Genomic DNA, 7,608 nt, shown 5'->3' with positions numbered 1-7,608 from the left:
CAACTCAATATCATCTTCACGTATGGTTATACCAAGAAAATTAGCTATGCGAGTTGCATAAATTCCACCAAAGAAATCTCCATTAAATCTATTAAAATGCAACCTACGTGCAACAATGGCTCCCAAATTGTAAGATTTATCTCCTAACACAGCACTCCTAAGAATACTGAGGTCAGGGACACACATGTGACATGCCTCATCTTTACCATTAATGCATCTACCTATGAAGAGAGCAAAATAATGTATAGCCGGAAAGTGAATGCTCCCTGTGGTAGCTTGTGTTGTATCTCTAGATTCCCCCACAGTTATACTAGCAAGAAAATCTCTAAATTCAGATTTGTGAGGTTCCCTAACACTACCCCATTGTGGAAGTTTGCAAGCAGTGGTAAAATCCTCTAACTCCATCATATAAGATTTTTCATAAAGATCAAACAGGAGAGTTGGAGAATTGCGTGAAGATGAAAATTCAAACCTCCTCACAAAGGAACTAGTGAGATAGTGGTACTGGTGGCTCTTTTCCCCCTCGAAGTTCACAAGATCAGTGTTACGCAAATATGTATTAAATTCTTCCTTGATTTCCGTTCGATCCATAAAGTCCTCTGAAGGTCATTCACAGGGCCACACTGGAGCATCCCTTGGTGGCTCATCATCAGCATCACGCATTGCAAGCCTGGGTTCTTGTTTCCTTGAAGAGCCACCTTGGTACATTTTCCTAAACATATTTCTTCCTCTGAAAAATTTCTAAAAATTTTAGTAACTTAAAATAAAAGTGAACCAAACTCAACAATATTGATAGCAACTACTCCTACAAGTGCCTAGAGCCTATATCATGCATCAAAACTACTTGGAACCATATAAATTTGACATGCAAGCTCAAGAACAGGGTCACCTAGGCAGCACAAATTTGCAATGAATAAAGCACTAGAACAAAAACTAATTGGACCAATGGAGGAGTCACATACCAAGGAACAATCCCCCCAAGCAGTTTTGTGAGAGGTGCTTTGAGCAAGGAGATAAAAATGGCAGCAAAATGAGCTTGGACTCGGGTTTGAACTGGATAATCGTGTTTGTGGGAGGAAGAAGGAGTGTGTGGGTGCAGGAACAAGTAGAGGAGGGCCACCATCGGCCCACGAGGCAGGGGGGCGCGCCCAGGGGGGTAGGGCGTGCTACGTCTTGAGCTTGCGTTGGTTTTCCCCGAAGAGGAAGGGATGATGCAGCAGAGTAGCATAAGTATTTCCCTCAGTTTTTGAGAACCAAGGTATCAATCTAGTAGGAGCCCACGCTCAAGTCCCTCGTACCTGCACAAAGCGATAGCTACTCACAACCAACGCGATTAGGGGTTGTCAAGCCCTTCACGGTCACTTACGAGAGTGAGATCTGATAGATATAATATTTCTGGTATTTTTGGTATAAAGATGCAAAGTAAAAAGTAAAGGCAAAGTAAAATAGCAAAGCAAGATTAAAGTAATGGAGATTGATATGATGAGAATAGACCCGGGGGCCATAGGTTTCACTAGTGGCTTCTCTCAAGAGCATAATTATTCTACGGTGGGTGAACAAATTACTGTTGAGCAATTGGCAGAATTGAGCATAGTTATGAGAATATCTAGGCATGATCATGTATATAGGCATCACGTCCGTGACAAGTAGATCGAAACGATTCTACATCTACTACTATTACTCCACTCATCGACCCCTATCCAGCATGCATCTAGAGTATTAAGTTAAAAAGAGAGTAACGCCTTAAGCAAGATGACATGATGTAGAGAGATAAATTCATGCAATATGAAATAAACCCCATCTTGTTAGCCTCGATGGCAATGATACAATACGTGCCTTGCTGCCCCTTCTGTCACTGGGTAAGGACACCGCAAGATCGAACCCAAAGCTAAGCACTTCTCCCATGGCAAGAACTACCAATCTAGTTAGCCAAACCAAACGAATAATTCAAAGAGACTTGCAAAGAGAGGGGGAGAACTTCGTATTGAGATTCAAAGAGAGAGAAGAAGCCATCTAGCTACTAACTATGGACCCGAAGGTCTGAGGTAAACTACTCACACTTCATCGGAGAGGCTATGATGATGTAGAAGCCCTCTGTGATGGCGGCCCTCTTCCAGCGGAGCTCCGGAACAGGCCCCAAGATGGGATCTCGTGGACACAGAAAGTTGCGGTGGTGGAATTAGGTTTTGGGCTCCTGTTTTGATCGTTTGGGGGTACGTGTGTATATATATATGAGGAGGAAGTACTCCGGAGGAGCAACAAGGGGCCCATGAGGCAGGGGGTGCACCCTAGGGGGGCGCCCCCCACCCTCGTGACCGCCTCTTTTGTTCCTTGGAGCAGGGTCCAAGTTTCCTGGATCACGTTCGGTGAGAAAATCACGTTCCCGAAGATTTTATTCCGTTTGGACTCCGTTTGATATTCCGGTTATCCGAAACACTGAAATAGGCAAAAAAACAGCAATTCTGGGCTGGGCCTCCGGTTAATAGGTTAGTCCGAAAAATAATATAAAAGTGGAAAATAAATCCCAATAGTCCAAAACAGTAGATAATATAGCATGGAGCAATCAAAAATTATAGATACGTTGGAGACGTATCAGGCATCCCCAAGCTTAATTCCTGCTCGTCCTCGAGTAGGTAAATGATAAAAAGAGAATTTTTGATGCGGAGTGCTACTTGGCATAATTTCCATGTAAATCTTCTTAATTGTGGTATGAATATTCAGATTAGAAAGATTCAACACAAAAGTTTATATTGACATAAAAATAATAATACTTCAAGCATACTAATAAAGCAATTATGTCTTCTCAAAGAAAGTTATCCCTACAAAATCATATAGTCTGGCTATGCTCCATCTTCACCACACAAAGTATTTAAATCATGCACAACCCCGATGACAAGCCAAGCAATTGTTTCATACTCTAACTTTTTCAATCTTCACACAATGCATGAGCGTGAGCCATGGATATAACACTATAGGTGGAATAGAATGGTGGTTGGGGAGAAGACAAAAAGGAGAAGATGGTCTCACATCAACTAGGCGTATCAACGGGCTATGGAGATGCCCATCAATAGATATCAATGTGAGTGAGTAGGGATTGCCATGCAATGGATGCATTAGAGCTATAAGTATATGAAATCTCAAAAAGAAACTAAGTGGGTGTGCATCCAACTTACTTGCTCATGAAGACCTAGGGCAATTTTTGAGGAAGCCCATCATTGGAATATACAAGCCAAGTTCTATAATGAAAAATTCCCACTAGTATATGAAAGTGATAACATGAGAGACTCTCTACTATGAAGATCATGGTGCTACTTTGAAGCACAAGTGTGGTAAAAGGATAGTAACATTGTCCCTTCTCTCTTTTTCTCTCATCATTTTTTTATATTTATTTTTTTATTTGGGCATTTTATCTTTTTTATGGCCTCTTTTTTTCATCCGGAGTCTCATCCCGACTTATGGGGGAATCATAGTCTCCATCATTCTTTCCTCACTGGGATAATGCTCTAATAATGATGATCATCACACTTTTATTTTTCTTATAACTCAACAATTACAACTCGATACTTAGAACAAAATATGACTCTATGTGAATGCATCCGGCGGTGTACCGGGATATGCAATATGACAATGCTAAATGTGTCATGAACGGAACGGTGGAAAGTTGCATGGCAATATATCTCGGAATGGCTATGGAAATGCCATAATAGGTAGGTATGGTGGCTGTTTTGAGGAAGGTATAGGGTAGGTCTATGATACCGGCGAAAGGTGCGCGGTATTAGAGAGGCTAGCAAAGGTGGAAGGGTGAGAGTGCGTATAATCCATGGACTCAACATTAGTCATAAGGAACTCATATATTTATTGCAAAAATCTAGAAGTTATCAAAGCAAAGTATTACACACATGCTCCTAGGGGGATAGATTGGTAGTAAAAGACCATCGCTCGTCCCCGACTGCCACTCATAAGGAAGACAATCAATAAATAAATCATGCTCCGACTTCATCACATAACGGTTCACCATACGTGCATGCTACGGGAATCACAAGCCTTAACACAAGTATTCTTTAAATTCACAACTACTCAACTAGCATGACTTTAATATTATCACCTCCATATCTCAAAACAATTATCATGCTTCAATCTTTTCTTAGTATTCAACACACTCAAAAGAAAGTTTCACAAATCTTGAATACCAAGCATATTATTATTAAGCAAATTACCATGCTATTAAGAGAGCCATACATAATTTAAGTGAAGCATGAGAGATCAATAGTTTCTTTAAAGTGAATCCACCACCGTGCTCTAAAAGATCTAAGTGAAGCACATAGAGCAAAATTATAACGCTCAAAAGATATAAGTGAAGCACATAGAGCAAAACTACTACGCTTAAAAGATATAAGTGAAGCACAAAAAGTATTCTATCAAATTTTAATTCATGTATGGCTCTCTCAAAAGGTGTGTACATCAAGGATGATTGTGGCATTCTAAGACACAAAGACACAAATAATACAAGACGCTCCAAGCAAAACACATATCATGTTGGTGAATAAAAATATAGTTCCAAGTAAATTACCGATGGGAGTGGACGAAATAGGGGATGCCTTCCGGGGCATCCCCAAGCTTTGACTTCTTGGTGTACTTGGATTATCTTGCGGGTGCCATGGGCATCCCCAATCTTAAGCTCTTCCCACTCCTTGTTCCATGATCCATCAAAAGAATTCACCCAAAACTTGAAAACTTCACAACACAAAACTCAAAATAGAAAACTCGTGAGCTCCGTTAGCGAAAGAAAACAAACGACCACTTCAAGGTACTGTAATGAACTCATTCTTTATTTATATTGGTGTTAAACCTAATCTATTCCAACTTCTCTATGGATTATAAACTATTTTACTAGCCATAGATTCATCAAAATAAGCAAACAACACACGAAAAACAGAATCTGTCAAAAACAGAACAGTCTGTAGTAATCTGTAGCTAGCGCAAGATCTGGAACCCCAAAAATTCTAAAATAAATTGATGGACGTGAGGAATTTATATATTAATAATCTGCAAAAATAATTAACTAAATATCACTCTTCAAATAAAAATGACAGCAGTTCTCGTGAGCGCTAAAGTTTCTGTTTTTACAGCAAGTTCAACAAGACTTTCCCCAAGTCTTCCCAACGGTTCTACTTGGCACAAACACTAATTAAACACAAAAAAACACAACCAAAACAGAGGCTAAATAATTTATTTATTACTAAACAGGATTAAAAGGCAAGGAATAAAAATAAAATTGGGTTGCCTCCCAACAAGCGCTATCGTTTAACGCCCCTAGCTAGGCATAAAAGCGAGGATAGATCTAGGTATTGCCATCTTTGGTTTTGGGGAAAAAGAGAGAAAACTTGTTATCTATGGAATTAATCTTCCTATTTTGATAGAGCACATGTCCATTAATGGTAGAAGAAAGATTAAGAATGTTGCGGAAATGGGCCTCTAGGCTAGCTTTTATTTCTTTAATAGGTTCGTTTTGGAAAGAAAGCAAGAGAGATGTAATTTCACTTTTCTCATTAATGGGATTCCGAAATATAGTTTTCATCCTCTCATAGGTATCTATGGGGTCCCCTTCAAGGAAACCCCCCTCGAAAATAGAATCTAAGACTTGTTTGAACGAAGTGGGTAGCCCAACATAAAAGCTTTTCAAGTAAACCTCAATTTGATATTGGGGTACATAGCTAGCCGGATCCTTAACGACCTATCCCAAGCATCTTCCAAAGATTCATCAAGTAAATAACGAAAAATTCCAGAATCATCTTCATCAAAATTACTAAGGTTCTCATTGACAACTCCAGCAAGTTGTTCTATAGCATTCCGATTTATGAGTTTAGATAAGATAGCAGGATTGTCTAAAGCACTAGAACTTGGGAGAGAACCCCTAACTCTTTTTGGTTATGACATGGTGAGGGAAAAGAGGCAAACAGAGAGGGAGGATAGAGAGAGAGGGGGCGAATAAAACGGCAAGGGTGAATTGGGGGGAGAGGAAAACGAGAGGCAAATGGCAAATAATGTAATGCGAGAGATAGGGATTGTGATGGGTACTTGGTATGTTGACTTTTTGCGTAGACTCTCCAGCAACGGCGCCAGAAATCCTTCTTGCTACGTATTGAGCTTGCGTTGGTTTTCCCCGAAGAGGAAGGGATGATGCAGCAGAGTAGCGTAAGTATTTCCCTCAGTTTTTGAGAACCAAGGTATCAATCCAGTAGGAGCCCACGCTCAAGTCCCTCGTACATCCACAAAGCGATAGCTACTCGCAACCAACGCGATTAGGGGTTGTCAAGCCCTTCATGGTCACTTACGAGAGTGAGATCTGATAGATATAATATTTTTGGTATTTTTGGTATAAAGATGCAAAGTAAAAAGTAAAGGCAAAGTAAAAATGCAAAGCAAGATTAAAGTAATGGAGATTGATATGATGAGAATAGACCCGGGGGCCATAGGTTTCACTAGTGGCTTCTCTCCAGAGCATAAGTATTCTACGGTGAGTGAACAAATTACTGTTGAGCAATTGGCAGAATTGAGCATAGTTATGAGAATATCTAGGCATGATCATGTATATAGGCATCACGTCTGTGACAAGTAGATCGAAACGATTCTGCATCTACTACTATTACTCCACTCATCGACCGCTATCCAGCATGCATCTAGAGTATTAAGTTAAAAAGAGAGTAACGCCTTAAGCAAGATGACATGATGTAGAGAGATAAATTCATGCAATATGACATAAACCCCATCTTGTTATCCTCGATGGCAACGATACAATACGTGCCTTGCTGCCCCTTCTGTCACTGGGTAAGGACACCGCAAGATCGAACCCAAAGCTAAGCACTTCTCCCATGGCAAGAACTACCACTCTAGTTGGCCAAACCAAACGGATAATTCGAAGAGACTTGCAAAGATAACCAATCATACATAAAAGAATTCATAGAAGATTCAAATATTATTCATAGATAGACTTGATCATAAACCCACAATTCATCGGTCTCAACAAACACACCGCAAAAAGAATATTACATCGAATAGATCTCCACCAGAGAGGGGGAGAACTTTGTATTGAGATTCAAAGAGATAGAAGAAGCCATCTAGCTACTAACTATGGACCCGAAGGTCTGAGGTAAACTACTCACGCTTCATCGGAGAGGCTATGATGATGTAGAAGCCCTCCGTGATGACGGCCCTCTTCCGGCGGAGCTTCGGAACAGGCCCCAAGATGGGATCTCGTGGACACAGAAAGTTGCGGCGGTGGAATTAGATTTTTGGCTCCTGTTCTGATTGTTTGGGGGTACGTGTGTATATATAGGAGGAAGAAGTACGCCGGAGGAGCAACGAGGGGCCCACGAGGCAGGGGGCGCGCCCTGGGAGGGGGGGCGCCCCCCTCCCTCGTGACCGCCTCTTTTGTTCCTTGGAGCAGGGTCCAAGCTCCTGGATCACGTTCGGTGAGAAAATCACGTTACCGAAGATTTTATTCCGTTTGGACTCCGTTTGATATTCCGTTTATCCGAAACACTGAAATAGGCAAAAAACAGCAATTCTGGGTTGGGCCTCCGATTAATAGGTTAGTCCCAAAAATAA

Source organism: Triticum aestivum, chromosome 7A, assembly GCF_018294505.1.
Source record: "Triticum aestivum cultivar Chinese Spring chromosome 7A, IWGSC CS RefSeq v2.1, whole genome shotgun sequence".
Classification (NCBI taxonomy): domain Eukaryota; kingdom Viridiplantae; phylum Streptophyta; class Magnoliopsida; order Poales; family Poaceae; genus Triticum; species Triticum aestivum.
This window is presented reverse-complemented; position numbering follows the sequence as displayed.